This window comes from Macaca fascicularis, chromosome 4, assembly GCF_037993035.2.
Source record: "Macaca fascicularis isolate 582-1 chromosome 4, T2T-MFA8v1.1".
Lineage (NCBI taxonomy): Eukaryota > Metazoa > Chordata > Mammalia > Primates > Cercopithecidae > Macaca > Macaca fascicularis.
The window spans coordinates 82450749-82466000 of record NC_088378.1 but is presented as its reverse complement, the minus strand read 5'-3'; the positions used below and the strand labels follow the sequence as shown (position 1 = coordinate 82466000).

The 15252-nt window shown below is 37.4% G+C and overlaps 1 pseudogene; it reads right to left on the bottom strand.

Moving 5' to 3' along the window:
* Positions 1–7811: 7811 nt before the first annotated feature.
* LOC102117146 (cyclic AMP-dependent transcription factor ATF-1-like) lies at positions 7812–8865 on the bottom strand (annotated as a pseudogene).
* Between the last annotated feature and the right edge of the window lie 6387 nt (positions 8866–15252).

Sequence of the window (15252 nt, the reverse complement as noted above, 5' to 3'; positions counted from 1 at the left end):
AGCCAGGGAAACCCATTCAGAGTAGACACCACCAGGGCCTAGCATCCCAACTGCAGAGTTGCACAAATTCTCAACAGACTCTCAGCTGGAATCTGTTTAAGCCTACAGAGCTCCCAGAGGGAGAGGTGACCAGCACCACAGTTGCAGCTGTCTGCTGTCTAAGCTGTTTGAGCTATTTGGGGAGGGCAGCAGCCAGCACTGGGACTCACAACTGCCTAACATGCTAAGCTCTCTGGGCGGGGGAAGGGCGGCATCCATCTCTAGAGTTCCAGGGCGCACTTTTCCTTTGCTGAAGGCAGGGAGGAGGGACCGTTTGGTCCCATCGAAGGCCTTTTCTGCATCTATTGAGAAACTCATGTGGTTTTTGTCATTGGTTCTGTTTATGTGATGGATTTTTGCACTGATGTTTATCAGGGATATTGGCCTGAAATCTTCTTTTTTTGTTGTGTCACTGCCAGATTTTGGTATCAGGATGATGCTGGCCTCATAAAATGAGTTAGGGAGGAGTACTTCTTTTTCTATTGTTTGGAATAGTTTCAGAAGGAATGGTACCAGCACCTCTTTGTACTTCTGGTAGAAATCGGGTGTGAATCAGTCTGGTCCGGGCGTTTTTGGTTGGTAGGCTATTAATTGCTGCCTCAATTTCAGAACTTGTTATTGGTCTATTGAGGGATTCAACTTCTTTCTGGTTTAGTCTTGAGAGGGTGTATGTGTCCAGGAATTTATCCATTTCTTCTAGATGTTCTAGTTTATTTGTGTTGTGGTGTTTATAGTATTCTCTGATGGTAATGTGTATTTCTGTGGGATCAGTGGTGATATCCCCTTTATCATTTTTTATTGTCTCTCTTTGATTCTTCTCTCTTTCTTCTTTATTAGTCTTGCTAGCCGGATATCAATTTTGTTGATCTTTTCAAAAAAGCCAGCTTCTGGATTCATTGATTTTTTTATGTTTTTTTGTGTGTGTCTTTATCTCCTTCAGTTCTGCTCTGATCTTAGTTATTTCTTATCTTGGTCTCAAGACGTGTCCCCCACAGCCCAACACACTGTCTGTGGCAGACTGTGACCAGGGTGCCTCTTCAGGCCTGACCTTAACTCATCCTTCCTCACTGGGTGGGGCTTCTCTGCAGGAACTCCAACAACTCCAACCAGAGGCACAGAGATGAAACTCTGATCTCCCTGGTCCTGAGCCGTAGGGGGAGAGGTGGCCAAAGTCTCCCTTTCCTCCTGGTGGTTCTGAAGAATCTGGGTAGCCCAGATCAGTGGGTTTCCCCCAGTGAGGCACACCCCTTCCACCAAGGGGCAAAGTGCTTTGTTAAACGAGTCCTGTTCCCCAAACCACCCAACTGTGTGAGACCTTCTAACAAGTGTTGTCAAATATCCTATACAAGAGTTATTCTACTTGCAACAGGTTAGGCCCCATCAAAGTCAGATATCACGGAAGAAGGAGCTGAAGTGAACCCCTAGCAAACCGCAGCAGTCCCACAGAAGAGGGACCTGACCATTTAAAGAAAATCAAACAAATAGAAAGCAACAACAGCATCAGCAACAAAAAAGCCCACACAAAAACTCTATTCAAGTGTCAGCAGCCTCAAAGATCAAAACTAGACAAACTCATGAAAATGAGAAAGAATTAATGAAAAAATGCTGACACCCAAAAGGCAAGAGTACTTCTTCTCCTCCAAATGATCACAATGTCTCTCTAGCAAGGGTGCAGAACTGGATGGAGGATGAGATGGATGAATTGACAGAGTAGGCTTCAGAAGATGGGTAATAAAAAACTACAATGATCTAAAGGAGCATGTTCTAACCCAATGCAAAGAAGCTAAGAACCTTGATAAAAGGCTAGAGGAGCTGCTAACTAGAATAACTAGTTTAGAGAGAAACATAAATGACCTGATGGAGCTGAAAAAACACAGCACAGGAACTTTGTGAAGCATTCCCAAGTATCAATAGCTGAATCGACCAAGCAGAAAAAAGAATACGAGAGTTTGAAGTCTACCTTGCTGAAATAAGGAATGCAGACAAGACTAGAGAAAAAATAAGAAAGAGGAATGAACAAAGCCTCCAAGAAATATGTGACCTATTAAAAAGACCAAACCTATGATTGATTGGGGTACCTGAAGGAGACGGGGAGAATGGAAACAACCTGGAAAACACACTTCAGGATATTATCCAGGAGAACTTTCCCAACTTAGCAAGAGAGGTCTCCACGCAAATTCAGGAAATACAGAGACCACTAAGATACTCCATGAGAAGATCAACCCCAAGACACATAATCATCAGATCCTCTAAGGTTGAAATGAAGGAAAAATATTAACGGCAGACAGACACAAAGGTCAGGCCACCTTCAAAGGGAAGCCCATCAGACTAACAGCAGACTCCCAGTAGAAACTCTACAAACCAGGAGATATTAGGGGCCAATATTTAACATTCTTAAAGAAAATAATTTTCAACCCAGAATTTCATATCAAGCCAAACTAAGCTTCATATGAATAAAGCACTAAATATGTAAAGGAAAAACTGGCACCAGCTACTACAAAAACACACCAAAATATAAAGATCAATGACACTATGAAGAAACTGCCTGAACTAGTGTACAAAATAACCGGATAGCATCATGATAACAGGACCAAATTCACACATAACAATACTAACCTTAAATGTAAATGGACTAAATGCTTCAATTAAAAGACACATACTGGCAAATTGGATAAAGAGTCAAGACCCATCAGTGTGTTGTATTCAAAAGTCCCATCTCATGTGCAAAGACACACATGGCTTAAACTGAAGGGATGGAGGAAATTTTACAAGAAAATAGAAAGTAAAATCCTAGATGCAATTCTAGTATCTGACAAAACACACCTTAACAACAAACACCTTAACGCCTTAACAACACCAAACACACCTTAACAACAAAGATCAAAAAAGACAAAGAAGAGCATTACATAATGGTAAAGGGAACAATTCAATAAGAAGAGCTAACTATTCTAAATATATATGCATCCAATACAGGACCTACAATAGACACGCACACAACAATATTGGGACTTTAACAACCCACTGTCAATATTAGACAGATCAATGAGACAGAAAATTAACAAGGATATTCAGCCCTTCAACTCAGCTCTGGATCAAGTGGACCTAATAGACATCTACAGAACTCTTCACCCCAAATCAATAGAATATACATTTTTCTCAGTGCCACATGACACTTATTCTAAAATTGACCACATAATTGGAAGTAAAACACTCTTCAGCAAATGCAAAAGAACCAAAATAATAAAAACAGTCTTAGACCACAGTGCAATCAAGTTAGAATTCAAGATTAAGAAACTCACTCAACCCCGTCTCTACTAAAAAATACAAAAAACTAGCCAGGCGACGTGGCAGGTGCCTGTAGTCCCAGCTACTCGGGAGGCTGAGGCAGGAGAATGGCGTGAACCTGGGAAGCAGAGCTTGCAGTGAGCTGAGATCCCGCCACTGCACTCCAGCTCGGGAGACAGAGCGAGACTCTGTCTCAAAAAAAAAAAAAACAAAAAAAAAACCAAAAAAAACTCACTCAATACCACATAATCACATGGAAATTGACCAATGTGCTCCTGAATGACTCCTGGGTAAATAATGGAATTAAGGCAAAAATCAAGAAGTTCTTTGAAACCAATGCGAACAAAGAAACAATGTACCAGAATCTCTGGGACACAGCTAAAGCAGTGTTAAGAGGGAAATTTATGACACTAAATGCCCACATCAGAAAGCTATAAAGACCTCAAATCAACACCCTAATATCACAATTAAAAGAGCTCAGAGAGGCAAGAGCAAACTAATTGAAAAGCTAGCAGAAAACAAGAAATAACTAAGATTAGAGCAGAATTGAAGGAGATAGAGACAGAGAAAAGCCCTCCAAAAAGTCAATGAATCCAGGAGCTGATTTTTTTTTGTTTGTTTGGAAAATTTAACAAAATAGACTGCTAGTTAGTCTAACAAAGAAGAGAGAAGAATCACGTAGACACAATAAAAAAAAAATGATGAAGAGGATATCACCACTGACCTCACAGAAATACAAACTACCATCAGAGAATACTATAAATACCTCCATTCAAATAAGCTAGAAAATTTAGAAAAAAATGATAAATTCCTGGACACATACACCCTCTCGAGACTAAACCAGGAAGAAGTTGAATCCATGAATAGACCTATAAAAAGTTCTGAAACTGAGGCAGTAATTAATCACCTACCAACCAAAAAAAAGCAGAGGACCAGACAGATTGACAGTCGAATTCTACTGGAGGTACAAAGGCGGAGCTGGCACCATTCTGAATTATTCCAAAAAATTGAAAAGGAGGGACTCCTCCTCCCTAACATTTTATGAAGGCAGCATTATCCTGATACCAAAACCTGGCAGAGACACAACAAAGAAAAGAAAACTTCAGGCCAATATTCCTCATAAACACTGATGCAAAAATCCTCAATAAAATATTGGCAAACCAAATCCAGCAGCACATCAGAAAACTTATCCATCACAATCAAGTCGGCTTCATCCCTGGGATGTAAGACTGATTTAACATGTGCCAATCAATAAACATAATCCATCACATAAACAGAACTAAAGACAAAAACCACATGATTATGTCAATAGATGCAGAAAAGGCCTTTGATAAAATTCAACATTCCTTCATGTTAAAAACTCTCAATAAACTAGATACTGATCAAACATGTTTCAAAATAATAAGAGCTACTTATGACAAACCCACAGCCAATATCATATTGAATGGGCAAAAGCTGGAAGCATTCTCATTGAAAACTGGTACAAGACAAGGATGCCCTCTCTCACCACTCATATTCAACATAGCATTAGAAGTTCCGGCAAGGGCACTCAGGCAAGAGAAAGACACAAAGGTATTCAAATAGTAAGAGAGGAAGTCAAATTGTCTCTGTTTGCAGATGACATGATTTTTTATTTAGAAAACCCCGTCATCTCAGTCCAAAAACTGCTTAAACTGATAAACAACTTCAGCAAAGCCTCAGAATACAAAATCAATGTGCAAAAATGACAAGCATTCCTTTACACCAACAATAGACAAGCAGAGAACCAAATCATGAATGAACCCACATTCAGAATCGCTACAAAAAGAATAAATACCTAGGAATGCAGCTAACAAGGGATGTGAAGGACTTCAACAACTACATACCACTGCTCAAAGAAATAAGAGAGGACAAAAACAAATGGCAAAACATGCCATCCTCATGGATAGGAAGAATCAATATTCTGAAAATGGCCGTACTGTCCAAAGTAATTTATAGATGCAATGCTATTCTCATTAAACTACCATTGACATTCTTCACAGAATTAGAACAAACCACATTAAATTTTATATGGAATCAAAGAAGACCCCATATAGCTAAGATACTCCTAAGCAAAAAGAACAAAGCTGGAGGCATCATGGTACCTGACTTCAAACTATCCTCCAAGGCTACAGTAACCAAAACAGCATGGTAGTGGTATGAAAACAGACATATAGACCAATGGAACAGAACAGAGACCTTGGAAACAACACCACACATCTACAACCATCTGATCTTAGACAAATCTGACAAAAGCAAGCAATAGGGAAAGGATTCCCTATTCAATAAATGGTGCTGGGAAAACTGGCTAGCCATATGCAGAAAACTGAAACTGGACTCCTTCCTGCACTTCGTAAAAATGTAATGCAAGATGGATTAAAGACTGAAATGTAAACCCCCAAATTCTAAAATCCTAAGAGAAAATCTAGGCAGTACCATTTTAGGACACAGGCATGGGCAAAGACTTCATGATGAAAACACTAAAAGCAAATGCAACATAAGTCAAAATTGACAAATGGATCTAATTAAACTAAAGAGCTTCTGCTCAGCAAAAGAAACTATCATCTGAATGAACAGGCAACCTAAAAATGGGAGAAAATTTTTGTAATCTACCCATCTGACAAAAGTCTGTTATCTAGAACTTACAAGAAACTTAAATTTACAAGAATAAAACGAAAAAAAAACCCTATCAAAAAGTGTGCAAAAAATATGAACAGACACTTCTCAAAAGAAGACATTTATGTGGCAAAAAAACATACTTAAAAAAGCTCAACATTGCTGACCATTAGCAAATCAAAACTACAATGAAATACCATGTCATGCTAATCAGAATGTCAATTATTAAAAAGCAAAGAAACAATATATGATGGCAAGGCTGTGGAGAAATAAGAAAGCTTTTACACTGCTGATGGGAATGTAAATTAGTTCAACCATTGTGGAAGACAGTATGGCCATTCCTTAAGGACCTAAAACCAGAAATACCATTTGACCCAGGAATCCTATTACTGGATGTATAACCAAAGGAATATAAACCATTCTACTATAAAGATACATGCACACATATGTTTATTGCAGCACTATTTACAATAGGAAAGTCATGAAACTAACTCAAATGCCCATAAATGATAGACTGGATAAAGAAAATGTGGTACATATGCACCATGGAATAATATGCAGCTGTAAAAAGGAATGAGATTATGGCCTTTGCAGCGACATGGATGAAGCTGGACACCATCATCCTCAGCAAACTAACACAGGAACAGAAAACCAAACACCACATGTTCTCACTCATAAGTGGGAGTTGAACAATGAGAACACATGGGCACAGGGAGGGGAACATCACACACCAGGGCCTGTTGGGGGGTGGTGGTCGAGGGGAGGGAACTTAGGATGGATCAATAGGAGCAGCAAACCACTATGGCACATGTATACCTATGTAAAAAACCTGTAAGTTCTGCACATGTATCTTTGAACTTAAAAACAAACAAACAAACAAACAAGCAAAAAAAAAACTTATTGAAAAAACTTTGGTATGAATCTTCAGAAGGTTTTATTAAATGACATTTTAAGAACCTGTGAACATTCCATTCTATTAAAGCATAACAGAGTACATAATGAATATTTAACGGCACACAGAGAATAGAATTAAAACAAACAATTTTCTTAAACAGTTCTCTTTGACTACTTATCAAAGTAGTATACTTGATAGTAGTACTACTTATCAAGATAGTATACAATCAAGTATACTTACTGAGATAGTATTGAGTATTTCCTGAGTATTGTCTGGAGTTAGGTTGGTAGGTAGTCAAAGAGAACTGTTTAAAAATGTTACAAAGTCACCATACTTCATTCATGTAGCCTTAGATGCCTTTTAGAACAAGACCTCAAAAATATTTAACCCAGTCTTGAAAATCTTCTCAAGTCCAACAAACAAACTTTTAAAACCCCATTTTAAAGACTTGACAATAGAACAAGTACACATAATGAAAACACATAATTTGTATGTTTACTAATTTAATGGGTTTTCATTTATATTTGTAATTTAGAATTTATTCGCAGAAATAAAATACACATACACATAACTGAAAAAGGTAAATTTCATGACCTAGAAATGCAATCCTATGTGATAAATTAATTTGTTTTTAAAAATATAATTTACCAAACTTTATCTTCTCTGACATTTTGGATTGGCAGCTATTGTTATTTAGAAAATTCATATTGCTGCGAGTTTATTTCTTGCTTCTTGAGTATGTTTAATTTGTACAAAGCTTTCATTCATGCTAGTAGCTGCCTTGGGGTCATTTTTTACTTAATCTTCTGTCACCAGATAAATTGTACAAGATTCTTATCCTTGAGTTGCAAAAGCCTAAATAAAAAGTTTCACTTTTAACCTTTTAATTTATAAAATTCCACTACAATTTTTATTTAATTTTTATGAAGGTCCACAAAAATATCTTCTTTCTTAAGAATCAAGCACTTTTATTCAAATAAATATTCTTCAAAGTTTTTAACTCTTCTATTAGAGTTTTATTTTTATTTTTCATAATGATAATTTGATTTTCTAGGCTTTTCACATATTCTTTCTTCTGTAATATTCTCAAATGGCTTTTCTTGTCTGAAATATTTTTGCTGTTTTTGGTTGTTTACTCTTCTAAACATTTTAGATCAACTTGTCAAGTTCATCAAGCAGCCTATATTTCATTAACATCATTTCTCCTTTCAATTGGGGGTCTTCTGTATTATTTGTTTGACATGTAAGAGTCATAGAAGATGTCATCATCATTGTTTGTGGCAAAGAAGGTAGTTTGGATCTGATATGTCTGCATATCTCCTGATGCAGTCTGTACAACCAACTGATTGCTGGACACAAGTATTTGCTGTCCATCAGAGACCTGCATATACTAGAGAATAGTTTTACCTTGCATATACTAAAGACCTATCAGAGACCTGCATATACTAGAGAATAGTTGTACCTTGCTGAGTATTGCCTGAATTTGTCATAGTTAATTATGTCCGAAGTCTCTGGACTCTAGCTGTGCCTGGACTGGCCAATGGTGAGTCTCCACTTGGGACAAAGGCAATGTACTATTCGCTGCCCTTGTGAGAGATAGGAGTGGAACAGACAGAAGTGACAGCAAAAACTCCAGGGTTTTCTTCATCTCCTTTTCTGTCCCATACATCTTCAGAAGATAGGTCTTTTAAAAATTTTCTGTAAGATGAATGCTGTGCTAGGATCCTGTAGGCTTTCCATAATGAGCCTAAGCTGTCAGATGGGTCCTGAGACTCCTCACCTTCTGATAAAGATCATACTATTGGCACATGTGGTGGGTGAATTACAGAAGACTGAGCTGTCTGGATGACATCCTGAATCTGTACTTGCTCTCCAAGAAGAGGTACCATTGTCATTAGTACAGATCATCTTAATGCCATCTGTTTAGTAATATGAGAAATATGAGCTCCCTGAACTGCTGAACCAGATTGAGATGCAGTCTCTGATGTGTTACACTTGCGAGAATCTTCCATAATCAACTCTTGGGGGTCAAGTGGGGTGAAGAGAATTAGTCTCACTTACAAGTCAACTGTCCTAGACTACCTTTTCCTTACCAATTAGGACCACCCCTGGCCTCTCCCAACCACATTTTATATTTTTGATGTCACAATTTACATTTTTTGCATTGTGCATTTTTTAAAACTTATTACAGTTATTATTATTTTTAATCATTTTGTATTTTAACCTTCATACTAAATATATGAAAGATTTATACACCATCATTAGAGTATTACAGTATGTTGTATTTGACTGTGTATTTACTTTTACCAGTGAGATTTATATGTTCATATTTTCCTGCTACTAGTTAGCATCCTTTACTTTCAGCTTAAAGTGCTTTCTTTAGCATTTTTTGTGAGACAGTTCTGGTGGTAATAAACTCTCTCAGCTTTTATTTATCTGAAAAAGCCTTTATCTCTCCTCTATTTCTAAAGGACAGTTTTGCTATTTAAAGTATTCTTGAATGGCAGTTATTATTATTATTATTATTCAGCACTTTGAATACATAATCTCAGTCTCTCCTGGCTTATTAGGTTTATACTGAGAAGTGTGCTCTTGGCGTTATTGGGGCTCCTTTTTCTGTAATATGATTATTTTCTCTTGATGCTTTTAGGATTCTCTCTTTGTTCTTTATTTTAGTTTATTTATTTACTTTTTAGAGATGGGGTCTTCCTCTGTTGCCCAGGCTGGAGAACAGTGATGTGTTCATGATTCATTGCAGCCTAAAACTCCTGGTCTCAAGTGATCCTTCCATCTCAGCCTCCCAATAGCTGGGACTATGGGTATGTACCACTATGCTCAGCTAATTATTTTTTGCACATACAGGGGTCTCGCTTTGTGGCCGAGATTGGTTGTGGACTCAAGCAATCCTCCTACCTTGGCCTCCCAAAGTTCTGGGATTACATGTGTGAGCCACTGTGCCTGGACTGTTTTTGTATTTGATAGTTTAATCATAACATGTCTTGATGTAGTCTTGTTTTTATTGAATTTTACTGACGACTTTTGACCTGTACCTGGATATTTATATCTTTATCCAAATTTGGAAAACTTTCTACAATTTCTTTTAACAAGTTTTCTGGTCCTTTGTTATTTTCTTCTTTATGAAAATTTTCTGGTTTGAGTATTTGCTCTTGTGATCCTGTCTCACAAGTTGCACAAGCTTTATAGTTCTTTATTTATTTTTTCTTTTTTCTCCTCTGACAGTATATTTTGAAATAACCTGTCTTCCAGTTCACAGATTCTTTCTTCTGCTGGATCAGTTCAGCTATTTAATACTTTCTATTGCATTTTTTCTATTTTGCTTATTGTATTTTTTAGCTTCAGAATTTAGATTTCAATTTTTAAAACAATTTTATCCTCTCTGTTCAATTTCTTGTTTTGATTGCTTATTGTATTCCTGATTTTGTTGAATTGATTTTATATATTTTCTTTAAGTTCATTGAGATTCCCTTAAAGAATTGTTTTAAATTCTTTTTCAGGCAGTTTATACATCTCTGTTTTCTTAGTGCTCCTTATTGGTACTTTATTTTGTTCCTTTGATGATGTTCCCGATTGTTCTTAATCTTTATGGCTGTACATTGGTGTCAGTACATTTGGAGAAGTAAGGACTTATTCTAGTCTTTGCATATTGGCTTTATCTGGAAAAATTCATCACTAGTCAGCCTGTTCAGAAATTTTGGGCCAAGCTTCTAGTATTCTTCATGGGCCGACTTTCTGCTAGAGTCCTTGGGCAGGCTGACTGGTGCCTGGGTGAGCAGGTGCATAAGCCTGGCATCTGGGTCCATGAGATTGTGCCTGGAGCCTGGATCTACTGGGGTGGACTTGTTGACTGGGTCTATAAGGGCAGGCCAGGAGCCTGTATCCACAGGATGTAGCCTAAAGTTTGTCTCTACAGAGGTTAACTTGGTGCTGTGTGGGCTTTGAGCCTGGTTCTGCAGGGGTAGCCCCAAAACTTTAGCCTATTGGGGTTGTTCTGGAACTGGAATCTACTGGGGTAGTCCTGGACCCTGGACCCACTGGATCCTGGAGCCACTGTGACTGGCCTGGATCCTGGAGCTGTCCTGCTGCTAGGGTAGGGCTGAAGCCTAGGGCTATGTGAGCCCACCTGGCTCTATACTGGCCTGGGCCTGGGTTGGGCCTGGAGGCTGGGGCCACAGAGACTAGCCTAGAGCATGGGTCCATGGATTGTCGACTTGATGTCTAAGGCTACAAGAGCTGGCCTGACACCGGTGAACCTAAAGCCTGGGGCTGCTGGGGTAGGCCTGGACCTGTTGTGGACTTAAAGACTGAATCTGTGGGGTCAGCCTAAAGCCTGGGGTCAGGAAGGTCAGCCTGGATTGAGAGTATGTAGGAGCTGGACTGGTGCTGGAGTCAGACTGAAGCCCAAGGCCACTGGTGCCAGCCCAGTGCTGGGGCCTGTTCAGAGGCTAGAGCCTGCCCAGGGGCTATAGTAATGCAGACTGTTGGTGGGATGGGCTCACAGAATGAGTCTTCTGGGTAGGCCTGGAGACTGGGGCTGTGTGATCCAACCTTATGCTGGAGTGGGCCTAGAAGTTTACTCTGTGGATATAAGGCTATAGTCTAGGGCCATGGGGACCTATATGATGCTGGATTTTACTGGGAGAGTCCCAGTGTTGATCAGAGGCAAAGTCCTGTGCTTGCTTCCTTCTCCTTCACGCAAGCAGAGGGTTCTCTCTCCATGTTACACTGCCTGGGATTGGGAGGGAGAAGGATGATGCAGGTAATGTAAAACTGTCCTTCCTACTCTCTTCAGTGTGTCTTTTCTTATTTCTGTGCTACATTCCTGGGCTGTAGTCTCTCACCTGGATTCCTTAGTTTTTTGTGAAGGTGTTTTCAAGCATGTGTACTTATTCAAATTGATGTTTTTGCAGGGGATGAGCACTGCAAAGTCCTGTTCTACTATCTTGCTGACATCTGACTTGTAACTTATTTACCTACTTCTGTGTTAAAACTATGTTGATTATAAAATCTATACAAAAAGTGAAATAGAAAATAATGAGATAAAGATTGAGCAAATAACGTTTGATTTATGAACACAAAAAGTTACTCTAAAAATATATTATTAATAACATTCTAACAGCTTGCTTTGTAAATGTCTTCCTATTTGTGATGCTTTCATTTAATTATTTAGTAATATCCCAAGGCACATCATAAATTTGTTGCTGTGTTTATTCTCAACATTTGAAGGTATAAAACTGTGGAATAATCTTCTCAATAATTAAAAAATTGGGGGCTGACTTTTTGACAATTCTGCTTAGATTCTCATGTATATGTAATGTGTCTGATTATTGGGCTATACTGGAAGTATATCAGTTATGCCATTTTTTCTTTTGCTTACATTTGCAAAATCATATTATTTTCAGTTGTATTTTCTTAGCAGAAATCTTTTAAACTACTTGTTCATATAAAAAGCCAGGGAATGTGCTTAGAATATGAAAACTTCAGTATGTAGCAATATGTTAAATATGACAGAAACTTAGGTTATCATCATCCAACCTTCTGTGTTAAAGAACTCACATTCACTCTGCCTTTAAAACCTGGCTGGGTTATAAGTTAATCAATATTATAAATATTAATGAGAATTAATATAGCTTAATTGTATAGATAGAAAATGTAAGTCCTCTAATATTTTCTTTTCCATTTCAATGACTCTAATCATCTTATGCAATCCCAGATGAAAACACCTCGTTTTATAGACTACCATAATTTTTTTTTTTTTTTTTTTTTTTTTTTTTGAGACGGAGTCTTGCTCTGTGCCCCAGGCTGGAGTGCAGTGGCGCGATCTCGGCTCACTGCAAGCTCCGCCTCCCGGGTTCACGCCATTCTCCTGCCTCAGCCTCCCGAGTAGCTGGGACTACAGGCGCCCGCCACCTCGCCCGGCTAATTTTCTTGTATTTTTAGTAGAGATGGGGTTTCACCGTGTTAGCCAGGATGGTCTCGATCTCCTGACCTCGTGATCCGCCCGTCTCGGCCTCCCAAAGTGCTGGGATTACAGTCTTGAGCCACCGCGCCCGGCCTAGACTACCATTATTTATGTGAATGACTTAACTGGAGACATATGAAGTGTGATCATGAAATTTGCAGATGACACTAAATAGGATGGACAATTATCATGCTAGATGAAGTTTTAATTCAGTCCTAATTCAAGCACAAAATTTCTCAAGATGATTGGGAACAGGAGGGTACAGGTAGAATCTGCCAGTTACCAGTGGTTCGTGGTTCAGTTATTAATGATGTTGAATATGGGCACGGGGGAAGATAAATCTCAGAAAGGAATTTATTGGGAATGTGGGGTGACAGGTTAAATAAGTAAATACCTGCAATGATAGACGTTCCTACTGATATTGAGATATTAAGTATGTAAGAGGTAGATACCACTCTACTGTGTATTTAAAGAGGTCTAGTTTGTTTTGCTATGTGAGTAGGAGCCATTCACAATGCTTTTGTACATCTAAGCATATTTATTCGATGGTGTAAGCCTTATGATGTAATCAAATTGCCTTGAGTTATATTAGGTCTTACCCATGTAAATGAGCCTCCTCTCTTTAGGTACAACTTTTCTTTCTTCCTAAAGACATGAACAGTAATTTCAAAAAGCTGAAGTTGTTTATGCTGGGAAAGAAATGTGAGAAAACACCATATGGTCTTAGAATATGTGAAAGACTGTAGAGCAGAAAAGGGAACATGCATAACATGAAAATTTCCAGAGGGTAGAACTAAAATCAATGAGAGGAAATTATTATTTAAGCAAACATAAGAGAAAAAATATTTTTGTAACACTGATGGAACTACCTAAAAAAAATTGTGCTCTGTCCTGTCTTGTAAGGTAGAGTGTTGAAGTAGAGAGAATGGTCGCTTGATCACAGACTTCATGTAATAATTCATGCCATAGTGTGTGGAATAAATTTACTCATCATTACGAGATTTTCCTGCTGTAAGATTCTGTGATTCTACAAATCAATTTATACTTGAGAAAACTTTATTTTTATATTTGCCTTCTGGAAGTCCTCATTAACTTGTTATATGTTTAAAAGAGAAACAAAAAAGAATTCAAACTATATTACCATATGCATTAATTAAATCTTTTCTTTAATAGCATATACATAATTTACACAAAAATGTTTTATTTCACTGGGTTTAATTGTACACTCTCTCTACCACCTAAAGAAACACACATGAATCTCTCTCTGAACACTGAAATAAACCTACATTACTAAGTACAAAGTTTCTGTTTCAGTGAAAATTTACGAAGTGTACTTTAAATTTATAATTGTTTCAGAAGAGGCTTAACATTTGGTTGTTTTCAGACTTTTTTTCCTTCTTGGAGTTAATCTTGGGTAATCTGAAGAATTTACCACAGCCAAATTCATCAGAATCTGCTTTCCTTAACTCATTAAATGACCTTTAGAAAGTAATTTATCAACTGTATATATAGTTCAGTGTCTCCCTCCATGTAAGTTCTATTTTCTGCTAAATATAGGAATTTAGACTAACTCTTCAAGATATCACTAGAATGAAGTCTTAATGACATCACTGAAAAATTACAGCTTCTAGTACATTCACTTCTATTCATTCTGTAAGCAAGCAGCAAGTTTTTCAGTAGCAGAGCTTTGTTCTTGTTCTACGGGAATATTTATATTCTAGGAACGTTTATGTTCTATTTTAGGTACTGTTTGTTTGGGTACTATCAGGTTTTCTTTCTAAATAACTCTATTGCATACTTTTCCTCAAAGCCTACTTGTTTTGTTCAATTTTTTTTCAAATTAGAAAATTTCAAACTCAATCATTAAATTTGACGGGTTCATTTTACTGGCAATTTTCTATTTAATAATAGTAACATTTCTGTGTTTAGTTTTGTTTTTCATGTCATTAATATCAAATCCATTAAAATACCATGACAGTCATTAATTTGCTAGTCTGTAGTAATTTGGTAAATAACCTGCTGTCATTAGTAATTTTTATCTTACGTGAGAAAAGAGTATTTGGATTTTAATAATACTTTTTGACATTTATCTTCAAGAAGACAAAATAAAGCTTACAAATCTAGAAAGGTGGACTCGAAACAAACACCACTTCACATTCAGATTTAAATTTAGAAAAAAAAAAAAAAAAAAAAACTTGACCCTAGTTTCATAGTGTATCTTTAGCTCTTATTAATTACTTACAAACTTTTTTCAAAAATGGAAGAGATAAAATTATGTTTTCATGAGGAAAAAATGAATAAATCTAGGCTTAAAAATTAAAGTCAGTTTCTGCAACACTTTTGCTGAAAGAGGGACAGTGCTACCTCTTTCCTCAGAATGAGAAAAAAGGATGCCAATATCTGAAGAGTTAGACTGTTT